Here is a 25,966-nt window from a genome sequence, read left to right as displayed (position 1 = left end):
GGTCACACACTACAGTCAGGGTCACACACTACAGTCAGGGTCACACGCTACAGTCAGGGTCACACGCTACAGTCAGGGTCACACACTACAGTCAGGGTCACACACTACAGTCAGGGTCACACACTACAGTCAGGGTCACACACTACAGTCAGGGTCACACGCTACAGTCAGGGTCACACGCTACAGTCAGGGTCACACACTACAGTCAGGGTCACACACTACAGTCAGGGTCACACACTACAGCCAGGGTCACACGCTACAGCCAGGGTCACACGCTACAGCCAGGTTCACACACTACAGTCAGGGTCACACACTACAGTCAAGGTCATACACTACAGCCAGGGTCACACACTACAGTCAGGGTCACACACTACAGTTAGGGTCACACGTACACTACAGTCAGGGTCACACGCTACAGTCAGGGTCACACGCTACAGTCAGGGTCACACACTACAGTCAGGGTCACACACTACAGTCAAGGTCACACACTACAGTCAGGGTCACACACTACAGTCAGGGTCACACGTACACTACAGTCAAGGTCATACACTACAGCCAGGGTCACACACTACAGTCAGGGTCACACACTACAGTCAGGGTCACACGTACACTACAGTCAGGGTCACACGTACACTACAGTCAGGGTCACACGCTACAGTCAGGGTCACACGTACACTACAGTCAGGGTCACACGTACACTACAGTCAGGGTCACACGTACACTACAGTCAGGGTCACACGCTACAGTCAGGGTCACACGCTACAGTCAGGGTCACACGCTACAGTCAGGGTCACACGTACACTACAGTCAGGGTCACACGTACACTACAGTCAGGGTCACACGCTACAGTCAGGGTCACACGCTACAGTCAGGGTCACACGCTACAGTCAGGGTCACACGTACACTACAGTCAGGGTCACACACTACAGTCAGGGTCACACGTACACTACAGTCAGGGTCACACGCTACAGTCAGGGTCACACGCTACAGTCAGGGTCACACGTACACTACAGTCAGGGTCACACACTACAGTCAGGGTCACACACTACAGTCAGGGTCACACGTACACTACAGTCAGGGTCACACGCTACAGTCAGGGTCACACACTACAGTCAGGGTCACACACTACAGTCAAGGTCACACACTACAGTCAGGGTCACACACTACAGTCAGGGTCACACACTACAGTCAGGGTCACACACTACAGTCAGGGTCACACACTACAGTCAGGGTCACACACTACAGCCAGAGTCACACGCTACAGCCAGGGTCACACGCTACAGCCAGGGTCACACACTACAGTCAGGGTCACACACTACAGCCAGGGTCACACACTACAGTCAGGGTCACACACTACAGTCAGGGTCACACGTACACTACAGTCAGGGTCACACGCTACAGTCAGGGTCACACGCTACAGTCAGGGTCACACACTACAGTCAGGGTCACACACTACAGTCAAGGTCACACACTACAGTCAGGGTCACACGCTACAGTCAGGGTCACACGCTACAGTCAGGGTCACACGCTACAGTCAGGGTCACACGTACACTACAGTCAGGGTCACACACTACAGTCAGGGTCACACGTACACTACAGTCAGGGTCACACGCTACAGTCAGGGTCACACGCTACAGTCAGGGTCACACGTACACTACAGTCAGGGTCACACACTACAGTCAGGGTCACACACTACAGTCAGGGTCACACGTACACTACAGTCAGGGTCACACGCTACAGTCAGGGTCACACACTACAGTCAGGGTCACACACTACAGTCAAGGTCACACACTACAGTCAGGGTCACACACTACAGTCAGGGTCACACACTACAGTCAGGGTCACACACTACAGTCAGGGTCACACACTACAGTCAGGGTCACACACTACAGCCAGAGTCACACGCTACAGCCAGGGTCACACGCTACAGCCAGGGTCACACACTACAGTCAGGGTCACACACTACAGCCAGGGTCACACACTACAGTCAGGGTCACACACTACAGTCAGGGTCACACGTACACTACAGTCAGGGTCACACGCTACAGTCAGGGTCACACGCTACAGTCAGGGTCACACACTACAGTCAGGGTCACACACTACAGTCAAGGTCACACACTACAGTCAGGGTCACACACTACAGTCAGGGTCACACACTACAGTCAGGGTCACACACTACAGTCAGGGTCACACGTACACTACAGTCAGGGTCACACGCTACAGTCAGGGTCACACGCTACAGTCAGGGTCACACAGTCAGGGTCACACACTACAGTCAGGGTCACACACTACAGTCAGGGTCACACGTACACTACAGTCAGGGTCACACGCTACAGTCAGGGTCACACACTACAGTCAGGGTCACACACTACAGTCAGGGTCACACACTACAGTCAGGGTCACACACTACAGTCAGGGTCACACACTACAGCCAGGGTCACACGCTACAGCCAGGGTCACACGCTACAGCCAGGGTCACACACTACAGTCAGGGTCACACACTACAGCCAGGGTCACACACTACAGTCAGGGTCACACGTACACTACAGTCAGGGTCACACGCTACAGTCAGGGTCACACGCTACAGTCAGGGTCACACACTACAGTCAGGGTCACACACTACAGTCAAGGTCACACACTACAGTCAGGGTCACACACTACAGTCAGGGTCACACACTACAGCCAGGGTCACACACTACAGTCAGGGTCACACGTACACTACAGTCAGGGTCACACGCTACAGTCAGGGTCACACGCTACAGTCAGGGTCACACGCTACAGTCAGGGTCACACACTACAGTCAGGGTCACACACTACAGTCAGAGTCACACGTACACTACAGTCAGGGTCACACACTACAGTCAGGGTCACACACTACAGTCAAGGTCACACACTACAGTCAGGGTCACACACTACAGTCAGGGTCACACACTACAGTCAGGGTCACACACTACAGCCAGGGTCACACACTACAGTCAAGGTCACACACTACAGTCAGGGTCACACACTACAGTCAGGGTCACACACTACAGCCAGGGTCACACGCTACAGCCAGGGTCACACGCTACAGTCAGGGTCACACACTACAGTCAGGGTCACACGCTACAGTCAGGGTCACACACTACAGTCAGGGTCACACGCTACAGTCAGGGTCACACACTACAGTCAAGGTCACACACTACAGTCAGGGTCACACACTACAGTCAAGGTCACACACTACAGTCAGGGTCACACACTACAGTCAGGGTCACACACTACAGTCAGGGTCACACACTACAGTCAGGGTCACACACTACAGTCAGGGTCACACACTACAGTCAGGGTCACACGTACACTACAGTCAGGGTCACACGTACACTACAGTCAGGGTCACACGTACACTACAGTCAGGGTCACACGCTACAGTCAGGGTCACACGCTACAGTCAGGGTCACACGTACACTACAGTCAGGGTCACACGTACACTACAGTCAGGGTCACACGTACACTACAGTCAGGGTCACACGCTACAGTCAGGGTCACACGCTACAGTCAGGGTCACACGCTACAGTCAGGGTCACACGTACACTACAGTCAGGGTCACACGCTACAGTCAGGGTCACACGCTACAGTCAGGGTCACACACTACAGTCAGGGTCACACGTACACTACAGTCAGGGTCACACGCTACAGTCAGGGTCACACGCTACAGTCAGGGTCACACGTACACTACAGTCAGGGTCACACACTACAGTCAGGGTCACACACTACAGTCAGGGTCACACGTACACTACAGTCAGGGTCACACGCTACAGTCAGGGTCACACACTACAGTCAGGGTCACACACTACAGTCAAGGTCACACACTACAGTCAGGGTCACACACTACAGTCAGGGTCACACACTACAGCCAGGGTCACACGCTACAGCCAGGGTCACACGCTACAGCCAGGGTCACACGCTACAGTCAGGGTCACACACTACAGTCAGGGTCACACACTACAGTCAGGGTCACACACTACAGTCAGGGTCACACGTACACTACAGTCAGGGTCACACGCTACAGTCAGGGTCACACGCTACAGTCAGGGTCACACACTACAGTCAGGGTCACACACTACAGTCAAGGTCACACACTACAGTCAGGGTCACACACTACAGTCAGGGTCACACACTACAGTCAGGGTCACACACTACAGCCAGGGTCACACACTACAGTCAGGGTCACACACTACAGTCAGGGTCACACGTACACTACAGTCAGGGTCACACGCTACAGTCAGGGTCACACGCTACAGTCAGGGTCACACGCTACAGTCAGGGTCACACACTACAGTCAAGGTCACGCACTACAGTCAGGGTCACACACTACAGTCAGGGTCACACACTACAGTCAGGGTCACACACTACAGTCAGGGTCACACACTACAGTCAAGGTCACACACTACAGTCAGGGTCACACACTACAGTCAGGGTCACACACTACAGTCAGGGTCACACGCTACAGTCAGGGTCACACGCTACAGTCAGGGTCACACGTACACTACAGTCAGGGTCACACGTACACTACAGTCAGGGTCACACGTACACTACAGTCAGGGTCACACGCTACAGTCAGGGTCACACGCTACAGTCAGGGTCACACGCTACAGTCAGGGTCACACGTACACTACAGTCAGGGTCACACGTACACTACAGTCAGGGTCACACGTACACTACAGTCAGGGTCACACGCTACAGTCAGGGTCACACGCTACAGTCAGGGTCACACGCTACAGTCAGGGTCACACGTACACTACAGTCAGGGTCACACACTACAGTCAGGGTCACACGTACACTACAGTCAGGGTCACACGCTACAGTCAGGGTCACACGTACACTACAGTCAGGGTCACACACTACAGTCAGGGTCACACACTACAGTCAGGGTCACACGTACACTACAGTCAGGGTCACACGCTACAGTCAGGGTCACACACTACAGTCAGGGTCACACACTACAGTCAAGGTCACACACTACAGTCAGGGTCACACACTACAGTCAGGGTCACACACTACAGTCAGGGTCACACACTACAGCCAGGGTCACACGCTACAGCCAGGGTCACACGCTACAGCCAGGGTCACACGCTACAGCCAGGGTCACACACTACAGTCAGGGTCACACACTACAGCCAGGGTCACACACTACAGTCAGGGTCACACACTACAGTCAGGGTCACACGTACACTACAGTCAGGGTCACACGCTACAGTCAGGGTCACACGCTACAGTCAGGGTCACACACTACAGTCAGGGTCACACACTACAGTCAAGGTCACACACTACAGTCAGGGTCACACACTACAGTCAGGGTCACACACTACAGTCAGGGTCACACACTACAGCCAGGGTCACACACTACAGTCAGGGTCACACACTACAGTCAGGGTCACACGTACACTACAGTCAGGGTCACACTCTACAGTCAGGGTCACACGCTACAGTCAGGGTCACACACTACAGTCAGGGTCACACACTACAGTCAGGGTCACACACTACAGTCAGGGTCACACACTACAGTCAAGGTCACACACTACAGTCAGGGTCACACACTACAGTCAGGGTCACACACTACAGTCAGGGTCACACGCTACAGTCAGGGTCACACGCTACAGTCAGGGTCACACGTACACTACAGTCAGGGTCACACACTACAGTCAAGGTCACACACTACAGTCAGGGTCACACACTACAGTCAGGGTCACACACTACAGTCAGGGTCACACACTACAGCCAGGGTCACACGCTACAGCCAGGGTCACACGCTACAGCCAGGGTCACACGCTACAGCCAGGGTCACACGCTACATCCAGGGTCACACACTACAGTCAGGGTCACACACTACAGCCAGGGTCACACACTACAGTCAGGGTCACACGTACACTACAGTCAGGGTCACACGCTACAGTCAGGGTCACACGCTACAGTCAGGGTCACACACTACAGTCAGGGTCACACACTACAGTCAAGGTCACACACTACAGTCAGGGTCACACACTACAGTCAGGGTCACACACTACAGCCAGGGTCACACACTACAGTCAGGGTCACACACTACAGTCAGGGTCACACGTACACTACAGTCAGGGTCACACGCTACAGTCAGGGTCACACGCTACAGTCAGGGTCACACACTACAGTCAGGGTCACACACTACAGCCAGGGTCACACACTACAGTCAGGGTCACACACTACAGTCAGGGTCACACGTACACTACAGTCAGGGTCACACGCTACAGTCAGGGTCACACGTACACTACAGTCAGGGTCACACGCTACAGTCAGGGTCACACGCTACAGTCAGGGTCACACACTACAGTCAGGGTCACACACTACAGTCAGGGTCACACACTACAGTCAGGGTCACACACTACAGTCAGGGTCACACACTACAGTCAAGGTCACACACTACAGTCAGGGTCACACACTACAGTCAGGGTCACACACTACAGTCAGGGTCACACGCTACAGTCAGGGTCACACGCTACAGTCAGGGTCACACGTACACTACAGTCAGGGTCACACGTACACTACAGTCAGGGTCACACGTACACTACAGTCAGGGTCACACGCTACAGTCAGGGTCACACGCTACAGTCAGGGTCACACGTACACTACAGTCAGGGTCACACGTACACTACAGTCAGGGTCACACGTACACTACAGTCAGGGTCACACGCTACAGTCAGGGTCACACGCTACAGTCAGGGTCACACGCTACAGTCAGGGTCACACGTACACTACAGTCAGGGTCACACACTACAGTCAGGGTCACACGTACACTACAGTCAGGGTCACACGCTACAGTCAGGGTCACACGTACACTACAGTCAGGGTCACACACTACAGTCAGGGTCACACACTACAGTCAGGGTCACACGTACACTACAGTCAGGGTCACACGCTACAGTCAGGGTCACACACTACAGTCAGGGTCACACACTACAGTCAAGGTCACACACTACAGTCAGGGTCACACACTACAGTCAGGGTCACACACTACAGTCAGGGTCACACACTACAGCCAGGGTCACACGCTACAGCCAGGGTCACACGCTACAGCCAGGGTCACACGCTACAGCCAGGGTCACACACTACAGTCAGGGTCACACACTACAGCCAGGGTCACACACTACAGTCAGGGTCACACACTACAGTCAGGGTCACACGTACACTACAGTCAGGGTCACACGCTACAGTCAGGGTCACACGCTACAGTCAGGGTCACACACTACAGTCAGGGTCACACACTACAGTCAAGGTCACACACTACAGTCAGGGTCACACACTACAGTCAGGGTCACACACTACAGTCAGGGTCACACACTACAGCCAGGGTCACACACTACAGTCAGGGTCACACACTACAGTCAGGGTCACACGTACACTACAGTCAGGGTCACACTCTACAGTCAGGGTCACACGCTACAGTCAGGGTCACACACTACAGTCAGGGTCACACACTACAGTCAGGGTCACACACTACAGTCAGGGTCACACACTACAGTCAAGGTCACACACTACAGTCAGGGTCACACACTACAGTCAGGGTCACACACTACAGTCAGGGTCACACGCTACAGTCAGGGTCACACGCTACAGTCAGGGTCACACGTACACTACAGTCAGGGTCACACACTACAGTCAAGGTCACACACTACAGTCAGGGTCACACACTACAGTCAGGGTCACACACTACAGTCAGGGTCACACACTACAGCCAGGGTCACACGCTACAGCCAGGGTCACACGCTACAGCCAGGGTCACACGCTACAGCCAGGGTCACACGCTACATCCAGGGTCACACACTACAGTCAGGGTCACACACTACAGCCAGGGTCACACACTACAGTCAGGGTCACACACTACAGTCAAGGTCACACACTACAGTCAGGGTCACACACTACAGTCAGGGTCACACACTACAGTCAGGGTCACACGCTACAGTCAGGGTCACACGCTACAGTCAGGGTCACACGTACACTACAGTCAGGGTCACACGTACACTACAGTCAGGGTCACACGTACACTACAGTCAGGGTCACACGCTACAGTCAGGGTCACACGCTACAGTCAGGGTCACACGTACACTACAGTCAGGGTCACACGTACACTACAGTCAGGGTCACACGTACACTACAGTCAGGGTCACACGCTACAGTCAGGGTCACACGCTACAGTCAGGGTCACACGCTACAGTCAGGGTCACACGTACACTACAGTCAGGGTCACACACTACAGTCAGGGTCACACGTACACTACAGTCAGGGTCACACGCTACAGTCAGGGTCACACGTACACTACAGTCAGGGTCACACACTACAGTCAGGGTCACACACTACAGTCAGGGTCACACGTACACTACAGTCAGGGTCACACGCTACAGTCAGGGTCACACACTACAGTCAGGGTCACACACTACAGTCAAGGTCACACACTACAGTCAGGGTCACACACTACAGTCAGGGTCACACACTACAGTCAGGGTCACACACTACAGCCAGGGTCACACGCTACAGCCAGGGTCACACGCTACAGCCAGGGTCACACGCTACAGCCAGGGTCACACACTACAGTCAGGGTCACACACTACAGCCAGGGTCACACACTACAGTCAGGGTCACACACTACAGTCAGGGTCACACGTACACTACAGTCAGGGTCACACGCTACAGTCAGGGTCACACGCTACAGTCAGGGTCACACACTACAGTCAGGGTCACACACTACAGTCAAGGTCACACACTACAGTCAGGGTCACACACTACAGTCAGGGTCACACACTACAGTCAGGGTCACACACTACAGCCAGGGTCACACACTACAGTCAGGGTCACACACTACAGTCAGGGTCACACGTACACTACAGTCAGGGTCACACTCTACAGTCAGGGTCACACGCTACAGTCAGGGTCACACACTACAGTCAGGGTCACACACTACAGTCAGGGTCACACACTACAGTCAGGGTCACACACTACAGTCAAGGTCACACACTACAGTCAGGGTCACACACTACAGTCAGGGTCACACACTACAGTCAGGGTCACACGCTACAGTCAGGGTCACACGCTACAGTCAGGGTCACACGTACACTACAGTCAGGGTCACACACTACAGTCAAGGTCACACACTACAGTCAGGGTCACACACTACAGTCAGGGTCACACACTACAGTCAGGGTCACACACTACAGCCAGGGTCACACGCTACAGCCAGGGTCACACGCTACAGCCAGGGTCACACGCTACAGCCAGGGTCACACGCTACATCCAGGGTCACACACTACAGTCAGGGTCACACACTACAGCCAGGGTCACACACTACAGTCAGGGTCACACGTACACTACAGTCAGGGTCACACGCTACAGTCAGGGTCACACGCTACAGTCAGGGTCACACACTACAGTCAGGGTCACACACTACAGTCAAGGTCACACACTACAGTCAGGGTCACACACTACAGTCAGGGTCACACACTACAGCCAGGGTCACACACTACAGTCAGGGTCACACACTACAGTCAGGGTCACACGTACACTACAGTCAGGGTCACACGCTACAGTCAGGGTCACACGCTACAGTCAGGGTCACACACTACAGTCAGGGTCACACACTACAGCCAGGGTCACACACTACAGTCAGGGTCACACACTACAGTCAGGGTCACACGTACACTACAGTCAGGGTCACACGCTACAGTCAGGGTCACACGTACACTACAGTCAGGGTCACACGCTACAGTCAGGGTCACACGCTACAGTCAGGGTCACACACTACAGTCAGGGTCACACACTACAGTCAGGGTCACACACTACAGTCAGGGTCACACACTACAGTCAGGGTCACACACTACAGTCAAGGTCACACACTACAGTCAGGGTCACACACTACAGTCAGGGTCACACGCTACAGTCAGGGTCACACGCTACAGTCAGGGTCACACGTACACTACAGTCAGGGTCACACGTACACTACAGTCAGGGTCACACGTACACTACAGTCAGGGTCACACGCTACAGTCAGGGTCACACGCTACAGTCAGGGTCACACGTACACTACAGTCAGGGTCACACGTACACTACAGTCAGGGTCACACGTACACTACAGTCAGGGTCACACGCTACAGTCAGGGTCACACGCTACAGTCAGGGTCACACGCTACAGTCAGGGTCACACGTACACTACAGTCAGGGTCACACACTACAGTCAGGGTCACACGTACACTACAGTCAGGGTCACACGCTACAGTCAGGGTCACACGTACACTACAGTCAGGGTCACACACTACAGTCAGGGTCACACACTACAGTCAGGGTCACACGTACACTACAGTCAGGGTCACACGCTACAGTCAGGGTCACACACTACAGTCAGGGTCACACACTACAGTCAAGGTCACACACTACAGTCAGGGTCACACACTACAGTCAGGGTCACACACTACAGTCAGGGTCACACACTACAGCCAGGGTCACACGCTACAGCCAGGGTCACACGCTACAGCCAGGGTCACACGCTACAGCCAGGGTCACACACTACAGTCAGGGTCACACACTACAGCCAGGGTCACACACTACAGTCAGGGTCACACACTACAGTCAGGGTCACACGTACACTACAGTCAGGGTCACACGCTACAGTCAGGGTCACACGCTACAGTCAGGGTCACACACTACAGTCAGGGTCACACACTACAGTCAAGGTCACACACTACAGTCAGGGTCACACACTACAGTCAGGGTCACACACTACAGTCAGGGTCACACACTACAGCCAGGGTCACACACTACAGTCAGGGTCACACACTACAGTCAGGGTCACACGTACACTACAGTCAGGGTCACACTCTACAGTCAGGGTCACACGCTACAGTCAGGGTCACACACTACAGTCAGGGTCACACACTACAGTCAGGGTCACACACTACAGTCAGGGTCACACACTACAGTCAAGGTCACACACTACAGTCAGGGTCACACACTACAGTCAGGGTCACACACTACAGTCAGGGTCACACGCTACAGTCAGGGTCACACGCTACAGTCAGGGTCACACGTACACTACAGTCAGGGTCACACACTACAGTCAAGGTCACACACTACAGTCAGGGTCACACACTACAGTCAGGGTCACACACTACAGTCAGGGTCACACACTACAGCCAGGGTCACACGCTACAGCCAGGGTCACACGCTACAGCCAGGGTCACACGCTACAGCCAGGGTCACACGCTACATCCAGGGTCACACACTACAGTCAGGGTCACACACTACAGCCAGGGTCACACACTACAGTCAGGGTCACACGTACACTACAGTCAGGGTCACACGCTACAGTCAGGGTCACACGCTACAGTCAGGGTCACACACTACAGTCAGGGTCACACACTACAGTCAAGGTCACACACTACAGTCAGGGTCACACACTACAGTCAGGGTCACACACTACAGCCAGGGTCACACACTACAGTCAGGGTCACACACTACAGTCAGGGTCACACGTACACTACAGTCAGGGTCACACGCTACAGTCAGGGTCACACGCTACAGTCAGGGTCACACACTACAGTCAGGGTCACACACTACAGCCAGGGTCACACACTACAGTCAGGGTCACACACTACAGTCAGGGTCACACGTACACTACAGTCAGGGTCACACGCTACAGTCAGGGTCACACGCTACAGTCAGGGTCACACACTACAGTCAGGGTCACACGTACACTACAGTCAGGGTCACACGTACACTACAGTCAGGGTCACACGCTACAGTCAGGGTCACACGCTACAGTCAGGGTCACACGTACACTACAGTCAGGGTCACACGTACACTACAGTCAGGGTCACACGTACACTACAGTCAGGGTCACACGCTACAGTCAGGGTCACACGTACACTACAGTCAGGGTCACACACTACTGTCAGGGTCACACGCTACAGTCAGGGTCACACGCTACAGTCAGGGTCACACACTACAGTCAGGGTCACACGTACACTACAGTCAGGGTCACACGCTACAGTCAGGGTCACACGCTACAGTCAGGGTCACACGTACACTACAGTCAGGGTCACACACTACAGTCAGGGTCACACACTACAGTCAGGGTCACACGTACACTACAGTCAGGGTCACACGCTACAGTCAGGGTCACACACTACAGTCAGGGTCACACACTACAGTCAAGGTCACACACTACAGTCAGGGTCACACACTACAGTCAGGGTCACACACTACAGCCAGGGTCACACGCTACAGCCAGGGTCACACGCTACAGCCAGGGTCACACGCTACAGTCAGGGTCACACACTACAGCCAGGGTCACACACTACAGTCAGGGTCACACACTACAGTCAGGGTCACACGTACACTACAGTCAGGGTCACACGCTACAGTCAGGGTCACACGCTACAGTCAGGGTCACACACTACAGTCAGGGTCACACACTACAGTCAAGGTCACACACTACAGTCAGGGTCACACACTACAGTCAGGGTCACACACTACAGTCAGGGTCACACACTACAGCCAGGGTCACACACTACAGTCAGGGTCACACACTACAGTCAGGGTCACACGTACACTACAGTCAGGGTCACACGCTACAGTCAGGGTCACACGCTACAGTCAGGGTCACACGCTACAGTCAGGGTCACACGCTACAGTCAAGGTCACGCACTACAGTCAGGGTCACACACTACAGTCAGGGTCACACACTACAGTCAGGGTCACACACTACAGTCAGGGTCACACACTACAGTCAAGGTCACACACTACAGTCAGGGTCACACACTACAGTCAGGGTCACACACTACAGTCAGGGTCACACGCTACAGTCAGGGTCACACGCTACAGTCAGGGTCACACGTACACTACAGTCAGGGTCACACGTACACTACAGTCAGGGTCACACGTACACTACAGTCAGGGTCACACGCTACAGTCAGGGTCACACGCTACAGTCAGGGTCACACGTACACTACAGTCAGGGTCACACGTACACTACAGTCAGGGTCACACGTACACTACAGTCAGGGTCACACGCTACAGTCAGGGTCACACGCTACAGTCAGGGTCACACACTACAGTCAGGGTCACACGTACACTACAGTCAGGGTCACACACTACAGTCAGGGTCACACGTACACTACAGTCAGGGTCACACGCTACAGTCAGGGTCACACACTACAGTCAAGGTCACACACTACAGTCAGGGTCACACACTACAGTCAGGGTCACACACTACAGTCAGGGTCACACACTACAGCCAGGGTCACACGCTACAGCCAGGGTCACACGCTACAGCCAGGGTCACACGCTACAGCCAGGGTCACACACTACAGTCAGGGTCACACACTACAGCCAGGGTCACACACTACAGTCAGGGTCACACACTACAGTCAGGGTCACACGCTACAGCCAGGGTCACACACTACAGTCAGGGTCACACACTACAGTCAGGGTCACACACTACAGTCAGGGTCACACGTACACTACAGTCAGGGTCACACGCTACAGTCAGGGTCACACGCTACAGTCAGGGTCACACACTACAGTCAGGGTCACACACTACAGTCAGGGTCACACACTACAGTCAGGGTCACACACTACAGTCAGGGTCACACACTACAGTCAGGGTCACACACTACAGCCAGGGTCACACACTACAGTCAGGGTCACACACTACAGTCAGGGTCACACGTACACTACAGTCAGGGTCACACTCTACAGTCAGGGTCACACGCTACAGTCAGGGTCACACACTACAGTCAGGGTCACACACTACAGTCAGGGTCACACACTACAGTCAGGGTCACACACTACAGTCAAGGTCACACACTACAGTCAGGGTCACACACTACAGTCAGGGTCACACACTACAGTCAGGGTCACACGCTACAGTCAGGGTCACACGCTACAGTCAGGGTCACACGTACACTACAGTCAGGGTCACACACTACAGTCAAGGTCACACACTACAGTCAGGGTCACACACTACAGTCAGGGTCACACACTACAGTCAGGGTCACACACTACAGCCAGGGTCACACGCTACAGCCAGGGTCACACGCTACAGCCAGGGTCACACGCTACAGCCAGGGTCACACACTACAGTCAGGGTCACACACTACAGCCAGGGTCACACACTACAGTCAGGGTCACACGTACACTACAGTCAGGGTCACACGCTACAGTCAGGGTCACACGCTACAGTCAGGGTCACACGCTACAGTCAGGGTCACACACTACAGTCAAGGTCACACACTACAGTCAGGGTCACACACTACAGTCAGGGTCACACACTACAGCCAGGGTCACACACTACAGTCAGGGTCACACACTACAGTCAGGGTCACACGTACACTACAGTCAGGGTCACACGCTACAGTCAGGGTCACACGCTACAGTCAGGGTCACACGCTACAGTCAGGGTCACACACTACAGCCAGGGTCACACACTACAGTCAGGGTCACACACTACAGTCAGGGTCACACGTACACTACAGTCAGGGTCACACGCTACAGTCAGGGTCACACACTACAGTCAGGGTCACACACTACAGCCAGGGTCACACGCTACAGCCAGGGTCACACGCTACAGCCAGGGTCACACGCTACAGCCAGGGTCACACACTACAGTCAGGGTCACACACTACAGCCAGGGTCACACACTACAGTCAGGGTCACACGTACACTACAGTCAGGGTCACACGCTACAGTCAGGGTCACACGCTACAGTCAGGGTCACACACTACAGTCAGGGTCACACACTACAGTCAAGGTCACACACTACAGTCAGGGTCACACACTACAGTCAGGGTCACACACTACAGCCAGGGTCACACACTACAGTCAGGGTCACACACTACAGTCAGGGTCACACGTACACTACAGTCAGGGTCACACGCTACAGTCAGGGTCACACGCTACAGTCAGGGTCACACACTACAGTCAGGGTCACACACTACAGTCAAGGTCACACACTACAGTCAGGGTCACACGTACACTACAGTCAGGGTCACACACTACAGTCAGGGTCACACACTACAGTCAAGGTCACACACTACAGTCAGGGTCACACACTACAGTCAGGGTCACACACTACAGTCAGGGTCACACACTACAGGCAGGGTCACACGCTACAGCCAGGGTCACACACTACAGTCAGGGTCACACGCTACAGCCAGGGTCACACGCTACAGCCAGGGTCACACGCTACAGTCAGGGTCACACACTACAGTCAGGGTCACACACTACAGTCAGGGTCACACACTACAGTCAAGGTCACACACTACAGTCAGGGTCACACACTACAGTCAAGGTCACACACTACAGTCAGGGTCACACACTACAGTCAGGGTCACACACTACAGTCAGGGTCACACACTACAGCCAGGGTCACACGCTACAGCCAGGGTCACACGCTACAGTCAGGGTCACACACTACAGTCAGGGTCACACGCTACAGTCAGGGTCACACACTACAGTCAGGGTCACACGCTACAGTCAGGGTCACACACTACAGTCAAGGTCACACACTACAGTCAGGGTCACACACTACAGTCAAGGTCACACACTACAGTCAGGGTCACACACTACAGTCAGGGTCACACACTACAGTCAGGGTCACACACTACAGTCAGGGTCACACGTACACTACAGTCAGGGTCACACGTACACTACAGTCAGGGTCACACGCTACAGTCAGGGTCACACGCTACAGTCAGGGTCACACGCTACAGTCAGGGTCACACGTACACTACAGTCAGGGTCACACGTACACTACAGTCAGGGTCACACGTACACTACAGTCAGGGTCACACGCTACAGTCAGGGTCACACGCTACAGTCAGGGTCACACGCTACAGTCAGGGTCACACGTACACTACAGTCAGGGTCACACACTACAGTCAGGGTCACACGCTACAGTCAGGGTCACACGCTACAGTCAGGGTCACACGTACACTACAGTCAGGGTCACACACTACAGTCAGGGTCACACGTACACTACAGTCAGGGTCACACGCTACAGTCAGGGTCACACGCTACAGTCAGGGTCACACGTACACTACAGTCAGGGTCACACACTACAGTCAGGGTCACACACTACAGTCAGGGTCACACGTACACTACAGTCAGGGTCACACGCTACAGTCAGGGTCACACACTACAGTCAGGGTCACACACTACAGTCAAGGTCACACACTACAGTCAGGGTCACACACTACAGCCAGGGTCACACGCTACAGCCAGGGTCACACGCTACAGTCAGGGTCACACACTACAGCCAGGGTCACACACTACAGTCAGGGTCACACACTACAGTCAGGGTCACACGTACACTACAGTCAGGGTCACACGCTACAGTCAGGGTCACACGCTACAGTCAGGGTCACACACTACAGTCAGGGTCACACACTACAGTCAAGGTCACACACTACAGTCAGGGTCACACACTACAGTCAGGGTCACACACTACAGTCAGGGTCACACACTACAGCCAGGGTCACACACTACAGTCAGGGTCACACACTACAGTCAGGGTCACACGTACACTACAGTCAGGGTCACACGTACACTACAGTCAGGGTCACACGCTACAGTCAGGGTCACACGCTACAGTCAGGGTCACACACTACAGTCAAGGTCACACACTACAGTCAGGGTCACACACTACAGTCAGGGTCACACACTACAGTCAGGGTCACACACTACAGTCAAGGTCACACACTACAGTCAGGGTCACACACTACAGTCAGGGTCACACACTACAGTCAGGGTCACACGCTACAGTCAGGGTCACACGCTACAGTCAGGGTCACACGTACACTACAGTCAGGGTCACACGTACACTACAGTCAGGGTCACACGCTACAGTCAGGGTCACACGCTACAGTCAGGGTCACACGCTACAGTCAGGGTCACACGTACACTACAGTCAGGGTCACACGTACACTACAGTCAGGGTCACACGCTACAGTCAGGGTCACACGCTACAGTCAGGGTCACACGCTACAGTCAGGGTCACACGTACACTACAGTCAGGGTCACACACTACAGTCAGGGTCACACGTACACTACAGTCAGGGTCACACGCTACAGTCAGGGTCACACGCTACAGTCAGGGTCACACGTACACTACAGTCAGGGTCACACACTACAGTCAGGGTCACACACTACAGTCAGGGTCACACGTACACTACAGTCAGGGTCACACGTACACTACAGTCAAGGTCACACACTACAGTCAGGGTCACACACTACAGTCAGGGTCACACACTACAGTCAGGGTCACACACTACAGCCAGGGTCACACACTACAGTCAGGGTCACACACTACAGTCAGGGTCACACGTACACTACAGTCAGGGTCACACGCTACAGTCAGGGTCACACGCTACAGTCAGGGTCACACGCTACAGTCAGGGTCACACACTACAGTCAAGGTCACACACTACAGTCAGGGTCACACGTACACTACAGTCAGGGTCACACGCTACAGTCAGGGTCACACACTACAGTCAGGGTCACACACTACAGTCAAGGTCACACACTACAGTCAGGGTCACACACTACAGTCAGGGTCACACACTACAGCCAGGGTCACACGCTACAGCCAGGGTCACACGCTACAGTCAGGGTCACACACTACAGCCAGGGTCACACACTACAGTCAGGGTCACACACTACAGTCAGGGTCACACGTACACTACAGTCAGGGTCACACGCTACAGTCAGGGTCACACGCTACAGTCAGGGTCACACACTACAGTCAGGGTCACACACTACAGTCAAGGTCACACACTACAGTCAGGGTCACACACTACAGTCAGGGTCACACACTACAGTCAGGGTCACACACTACAGCCAGGGTCACACACTACAGTCAGGGTCACACACTACAGTCAGGGTCACACGTACACTACAGTCAGGGTCACACGCTACAGTCAGGGTCACACGCTACAGTCAGGGTCACACGCTACAGTCAGGGTCACACACTACAGTCAAGGTCACACACTACAGTCAGGGTCACACACTACAGTCAGGGTCACACACTACAGTCCGGGTCACACACTACAGTCAAGGTCACACACTACAGCCAGGGTCACACACTACAGTCAGGGTCACACGCTACAGTCAGGGTCACACGCTACAGTCAGGGTCACACACTACAGTCAGGGTCACACACTACAGTCAGGGTCACACGTACACTACAGTCAGGGTCACACGTACACTACAGTCAGGGTCACACGTACACTACAGTCAGGGTCACACGTACACTACAGTCAGGGTCACACGTACACTACAGTCAGGGTCACACGTACACTACAGTCAGGGTCACACACTACAGTCAGGGTCACACACTACAGTCAAGGTCACACACTAAATATTTAGTCTATAGTCCACATCAGTCTACATGAGCTTTAGTCTATAGTCCACATCAGTCTACATGAGCTTTAGTCTATAGTCCACATCAGTCTACATGAGCTTTAGTCTATAGTCCACATCAGTCTACATGAGCTTTAGTCTATAGTCCACATCAGTCTACATGAGCTTTAGTCTATAGTCCACATCAGTCTACATGAGCTTTAGTCTATAGTCCACATCAGTCTACATGAGCTTTAGTCTATAGTCCACATCAGTCTACACGAGCTTTAGTCTATAGCCCACATCAGTCTACATGAGCTTTAGTCTATAGTCCACATCAGTCTACACGAGCTTTAGTCTATAGTCCACATCAGTCTACATGAGCTTTAGTCTATAGCCCACATCAGTCTACATGAGCTTTAGTCTATAGTCCACATCAGTCTACATGAGCTTTAGTCTATAGTCCACATCAGTCTACACGAGCTTTAGTCTATAGTCCACATCAGTCTACATGAGCTTTAGTCTATAGTCCACATCAGTCCACATCAGCTTTAGTCTATAGTCCACATCAGTCTACATGAGCTTTAGCCTATAGTCCACATCAGTCTACATGAGCTTTAGTCTATAGTCCACATCAGTCCACATCAGCTTTAGTCTATAGTCCACATCAGTCTACACGAGCTTTAGTCTATAGTCCACATCAGTCTACATGAGCTTTAGTCTATAGTCCACATCAGTCTACATGAGCTTTAGTCTATAGTCCACATCAGTCTACATGAGCTTTAGTCTATAGTCCACATCAGTCTACACGAGCTTTAGTCTATAGTCCACATCAGTCTACACGAGCTTTAGTCTATAGTCCACATCAGTCTACACGAGCTTTAGTCTATAGTCCACATCAGTCTACATGAGCTTTAGTCTATAGTCCACATCAGTCGTCTATAGTCAGGGGTGCACATTACTTTTTCAGTGAGTTACTCAGGTGAGTACCAGGAGATAGTGTTTGGTACTCACCCCATATGTAGCGTGGCCACAGCTGTCAATCATGACGTCACATTTCCGTTTTTATAGCATAAAATAACTAACTAAAACCAAACTAATTTAACACTTAAATTTATATCACCGTGAAAAAAAAAAACCCGCCCTAAAATGATAAACACCTTTGGAAAAAATGTATTTAAAGTATTATTTGATTGTTCAGATATATTTATTTGTATAAATTAAATATAATGAATCCTTATTAAAGATATTAAAGAGCAGTGAATTTTCTCTTTTTATTTTGTTACTTGATCAATATTAAGTGTACAGAAGGCATTAGGTGTATTACGCACTGTCACTTTAAGACCGAGTGTGCAGATCCAATTGCACTGATGCATTGTACATTCTGTAAAGACATAACCGACTGTGTTTACGCGAATACTCTCCAAAACTGACATTTAGACATAATGTTGTGTGTATTTGTCCATTCAGACGCGAAAGAGAGCTCAATTCAGTCCTTGCGCGCAGCGCGCTGTCTGCAGAACTGCACGCTTCGGGTCGCGCGCGCGCGTGTATATGTGTGTGTGTGTGTGTGTCTCTGTGTGTGTTCGCACAGAAAAACATACCGAATAAAGCTCTCGTCGTCACTCTTATTCCGATCTATCCATGCCTGCAGTCTCTTTATCACAAACGTTTACATTTTTTAATGATTTGAGACATGCATCAAGCGCATGCCAACTCGTGTGCGCCGGGTAGATCAGCACGTTACAATTCAAATGTGCGCATCTTCCACAAACGCAAATCAGTTCCGACTGGATCTCTTCCCCAATCGTCCCTCCCTAATTTCCGTCTAGTTTTTATTCGTTGACGCGGTTGTCATTTAAAACGGAGTTTTATTTAGTTTTCGTCTGTGAAAAAATTATATAAACACTGTTCCATTTTGGTGACAGTTACCCTTAAAGTACGCAAAGGCGCGTAGTAACACAAGTGGCATTACGCATTCCTGATTTTTGTCGCGCATGCGTACCTGCGTACCAGTTATGTGCACCCCTGTCTATAGTCCACATCAGTCTACATGAGCTTTAGTCTATAGTCCACATCAGTCTACATGAGCTTTAGTCTATAGTCCACATCAGTCTACATGAGCTTTAGCCTATAGTCCACATCAGTCTACACGAGCTTTAGTCTATAGTCCACATCAGCTTTAGTCTATAGTCCACATCAGTCTACACGAGCTTTAGTCTATAGTCCACATCAGTCTACATGAGCTTTAGTCTATAGTCCACATCAGTCTACATGAGCTTTAGTCTATAGTCCACATCAGTCTACATGAGCTTTAGTCTATAGTCCACATCAGTCTACATGAGCTTTAGTCTATAGTCCACATCAGTCTACACGAGCTTTAGTCTATAGTCCACATCAGTCTACACGAGCTTTAGTCTATAGCCCACATCAGTCTACATGAGCTTTAGTCTATAGTCCACATCAGTCTACACGAGCTTTAGTCTATAGCCCACATCAGTCTACATGAGCTTTAGTCTATAGCCCACATCAGTCTACACGAGCTTTAGTCTATAGTCCACATCAGTCTACATGAGCTTTAGTCTATAGTCCACATCAGTCTACACGAGCTTTAGTCTATAGCCCACATCAGTCTACATGAGCTTTAGTCTATAGTCCACATCAGTCTACACGAGCTTTAGTCTATAGCCCACATCAGTCTACATGAGCTTTAGGGCCAATCCCAATTCTACCCCTTACCCCTTCACTTACCCCTTCCCCTCTGTTTTGCTCGTGCACGTGGAGGGGTAGGGCTGTCTCGATTCTCTTTTGGTTGGAGGGGAAGGGCTAGGGGGAAGGGCCAGATAGCCCTTCAAACGAAGATTTTTCGGGACCACACTTCAAACGAAGGGGTATGAGAAGTGTCACTGCATACACCGGCTACAGACGCAAAATGGCTGCCCAAGCAAAAAATTAGACCATAAATGTAAGAATTGTTGACTTTAATAAGTATTTTAACGACAAATAATGATTTGCTTTATGTTACATTCAATCTTGTGTTCATATTTACGGTCAGTTCCTTCAAAGAAACGTTTGTAAAAAAATCTCTTCTCCCCCGAACAAAGCACACAAGCTATTAGTACGTTCAAGTCATCTCGTAAAGATCGTATTTATGAGCTGAACGCACATGAACGCCACACAATGTGGTATTTCACACAGTTTCACACAGTAAATAAATAAATAGGTCAAAATAGGACAAACATAGGTCTGTACCTCCAACGTGTTAATACAACACCACAGAAAACAAGTCCTGTGCATCTTGGAAGTTTGTGATAAACATCGGCGCATCTCCTGTGACGTAGGCGACGACGTATAATGACGTGTAACGGTGTAGTAGTGGTGTCCCATTTCTTAGGGGAATATTTTCACCCCTACGCCTTGCCACTCTGTTTCAAGGGTCAAGGGGAAGGGGAAGGCGAAGGGTTAGGGGTAGACGAAGGGGAAAGGGGTAGAATTGGGATTGGGCCTTAGTCTATAGCCCACATCAGTCTACACAAGCTTTAGTCTATAGTCCACATCAGTCTACACGAGCTTTAGTCTATAGCCCACATCAGTCTACACGAGCTTTAGTCTATAGCCCACATCAGTCTTCATGAGCTTTAGTCTATAGTCCACATCAGTCTACACGAGCTTTAGTCTATAGTCCACATCAGTCTACACGAGCTTTAGTCTATAGCCCACATCAGTCTACACGAGCTTTAGTCTATAGCCCACATCAGTCTACATGAGCTTTAGTCTATAGTCCACATCAGTCTACATGAGCTTTAGTCTATAGTCCACATCAGTCTACATGAGCTTTAGTCTATAGTCAAGTCAAGTCAAGTCATCTTTATTTATATAGCGCTTTTTACAATACAGATTGTATCAAAGCAGCTTCACAGTGATAACATGAAAATAATACAAAAAAACAATTTCATCATCATCCACCTTTAAGGCAGATCTATAATATTGTTGAATATTAAATGTCCCCAACTAAGCAAGCCAGAAGGTAAGGCAACAGCGGCAAGGAACCAAAACTCCATCAGGTGACAGAATGGAGAAAAAAACCTTGGGAGAACCCAGGCTCAGTCGGGGGCCAGTTCTCCTCTGGCCAATGAGTGAACAGTGTATGAAGTTCAGAATGAATCAAAGTATTTGTCCAGTTCCGGTTGGTTGAAGTCGGAGTGGAGAGGAGGAGAGACTGGTTGACACTTCAGGTCAGCGGCGTCGTCGTCGTGTCCTGGCGCTGGTCCTTCATCAGATCTGGATACGGCCTGGTTCCGGTGGACAGCAGTAAACCTTCGGGATAGACAGAGAGACTAATATTTGCGTAGACGCCATCCTTATTATGATGTACCAAGTACATCAGGATTTACGGGAAGTGTTCCCGGTCCCGGCTATTCTAAACTATGCAGCCTAATTATATAAGTCTATAATGTGTTATGTGTATGCTAGGCCGAAGAGATGTGTTTTTAGTCTAGATTTGAACTGACAGAGTGTGTCTGCTTCCCGGACAATGGTAGGAAGACTATTCCAAAGTTTTGGTGCTAAATAGGAAAAGGATCTACCGCCAGCAGTCGATTTTGATATTCTAGGTATTATTAACTGGCCGGAATTTTGAGATCGCAGTAGACGTGAAGGACTATAATAAGTTAAGAGCTCGCTCAAGTACTGCGGAGCTAAACCATTTAGTGCTTTGTAAGTGATCAGCAATATTTTAAAATTTATACGATGTTTAATAGGCAGCCAATGCAGTGTTGACAGAACGGGGCTAATATGGTCATACTTCCTGGTAGGGCTGGGCGATATGGCCAAAAAAAAATATCACGATATTTTTTTTTATATCAGTCGATATCGATAATTATCGATAAATGTCAAATCTTTATTTATTTCAAGTTTAAAGACAGATTTTTACTCCTAAGTGAAAGCTGTAGAAACCAGAGCGTTGTGTTTTTAAACTACTCTTTATTGTCAGAACATATCATGACAAACACTTGCCAAACAGGTGAACATTTCACAAATCCGAGGAAGAACATTCAAATATTTGACATTTTTCCTTAACAAAATAAATATCTTTATTTCAGTAGTATTAGCTTGAGTTAGGATGCAGATTTACTTTATACAATTTATGTTCATCAACAAAAACAGTAACATCTGTTAAAAAAAAGTAACAACATAATTTTTATTTGGTAAAATGTAATATTCTTTAGTTTTATTAAAATTAACCATTGGTCATCCAGCATCATGGATTTAGATCATGATAACCACAGATAAAATGTAACTTTATGGTTTCTATTGTAACTTTATGGTTTCTATGGTATTTATGAAAACCAGTAGCCTAAATACATTATTAAAAACTGTAATTATATTCCATTAGTCCTTTAATACATTGTCTACATTAATAATATTATACAATTCAATATATATATATCCCACATTTCATGGTGCAGTTAATATTACTAGGCTAACGTTACAGTAACGTTAAATCCGTGGTAAATGATGGGAGTGTAGACGGAAAAGCCTTCTGACTAAGTTATCGTTGCGCACAGTGCTTCTCCTGTTCGTCAGCGCTGTTTCATCTGCCTTTAAACTGGTTAAAATCACTGAGACATTTGTGTTCCTCGCTGAATTCAAGCGCTCTCACTGGATCTAGTGACCGAGACCGATCAGAGTAAACACGTCTGCTCGAGTGAGCTCGCGCTGCCGTTTGGACTTTGAGCCGAGCGGATAAACGGTCCGTGTGGCGCGCGCGGTTCAAATGAGATTCGTTCCGCTTTTGGCGCAAAAAAAATGATCGAACATTTATCGAACTCTTGATATCGTTTTATCGAGAAAAATTATATCGCGATAATTATCGTTATCGTTTTATCGCCCAGCCCTACTTCCTGGTTCTAGTAAGAACTCGAGCTGCTGCGTTTTGAACTAGCTGTAGTTTGTTTATTAAGCGTGCAGGGCAGCCACCCAGTAGAGTAGAGCATTACAATAATCTAGCCTTGAGGTCATAAACGCATGAACTAATTGTTCTGCATTATTCATTGAGAGCATATGACGTAATTTAGATATATTTTTAAGATGGAAGAAAGCGGTTTTACAGATACTAGACACATGACTTTCAAATGAAAGATTGGTATCAAAGAGCACACCCAGGTTCCTAACCGACGACGGAGACTTAACAGAGCAGCCATCAAGTGTTAGACAGTACTCTAGGTTATTACGTGTGGAAGTTTTTTGTCCAATAATTAGAATCTCTGTTTTTTCTGAATTTAGTAGTAGGAAATTACTAGTCATCCAATTTTTTATATCAGCTATGCATTCCGTTAATTTTGTGAATTGGTAGGTTTCGTTAGGTTTTGAAGAAATATACAGCTGAGTATCGTCGGCATAACAGTGAAAGCTAATTCCATGTTTCCTAATGATATCTCCTAATGGTAGCATATACAGAGTGAATAGCAGCGGTCCTAGTACTGAGCCTTGTGGTACGCCGTACTGAACTTGTGATTGATAAGACATCTCTTCATTTACTGCTACAAACTGATAACGGTCAGATAAGTATGATTTAAACCATGCTAGTGCAATTCCACTAATGCCAACATAATGTTCGAGTCTATTTAAAAGGATGTTGTGGTCAATGGTGTCAAATGCAGCACTAAGATCAAGTAATACTAATAGAGAGATACAACCACGATCGGATGATAAGAGCAAATCATTTGTGACTCTAACGAGAGCGGTCTCGGTACTATGGTACGGTCTAAATCCGGACTGAAAATCCTCGCAGATATCATTTCTTTCAAGAAAGGAACACAGTTGTGAGGATACTGCTTTTTCTAATATCTTTGACAGAAATGGCAGATTAGAGATCGGCCTGTAATTGACTAGTTTTGTAGGATCAAGTTGCGTTTTTTTCACAAGCGGATTAATCATAGCTAGCTTAAAGGTTTTTGGTACGTATCCTAGAGACAAAGATGAATTAATGATATTAAGAAGAGGATCTATGACATCTGGAAGCATCTCTTTCAGCAGCTTAGTCGGTATAGGGTCTAACATGCACGTTGTGGATTTAGATGATTTGACGAGTTTGCAAAATTCTTCCTCTCCTATAGCAATGAATGAATCAAATTTTCCCTCAGGGAGACTACAATGCACTTCCTGATGCGATACTGTATTAGACGGTTGCATAGTTATAATTTTGTCCCTGATATTATCGATCTTATAAGTGAAGAAGTTCATAAAGTCATTACTGCTGTGTTTCTTGGAAACTTCTGGGCTTGAAGCTTTCTTTTTCGTTAGTTTAGCCACTGTTTCAAATAAATACCTAGGATTATGTTTATTTTCTTCTAATAGGGTTGAAAAATAAGCAGATCTAGCAGCTTTTAAAGCCTCTCTGTAAGCAATCGAGCTCTCCTTCCATGAAATCCGAAACACCTCTAGTTTTGTTTTCTTCCAGTTGCGCTCCATTTTTCTGGCTGCTCTCTTAAGGGCCTGAGTGTGCTCGTTGTGCCACGGCGTTGGACTATGTTCTTTAATCTTCTTTAAGCGCAGCGGAGCAACTGTGTCTAAA

At 50.1% G+C, this 25,966-nt stretch overlaps 1 protein-coding gene across 4 annotated transcripts in view; it reads left to right on the top strand.

Annotated features, from left to right (window-relative positions):
- raf1a (Raf-1 proto-oncogene, serine/threonine kinase a) overlaps positions 1–25,966 on the top strand; it is a 77,281-nt gene that overhangs the window by 9,757 nt on the left and 41,558 nt on the right. The window lies entirely within an intron of this gene.

The sequence above is a fragment of the Phoxinus phoxinus genome, assembly GCF_949152265.1.
Source record: "Phoxinus phoxinus genome assembly, chromosome: 18".
Classification (NCBI taxonomy): Eukaryota; Metazoa; Chordata; class Actinopteri; order Cypriniformes; family Leuciscidae; genus Phoxinus; species Phoxinus phoxinus.
This window is presented reverse-complemented; position numbering and strand designations above follow the sequence as displayed.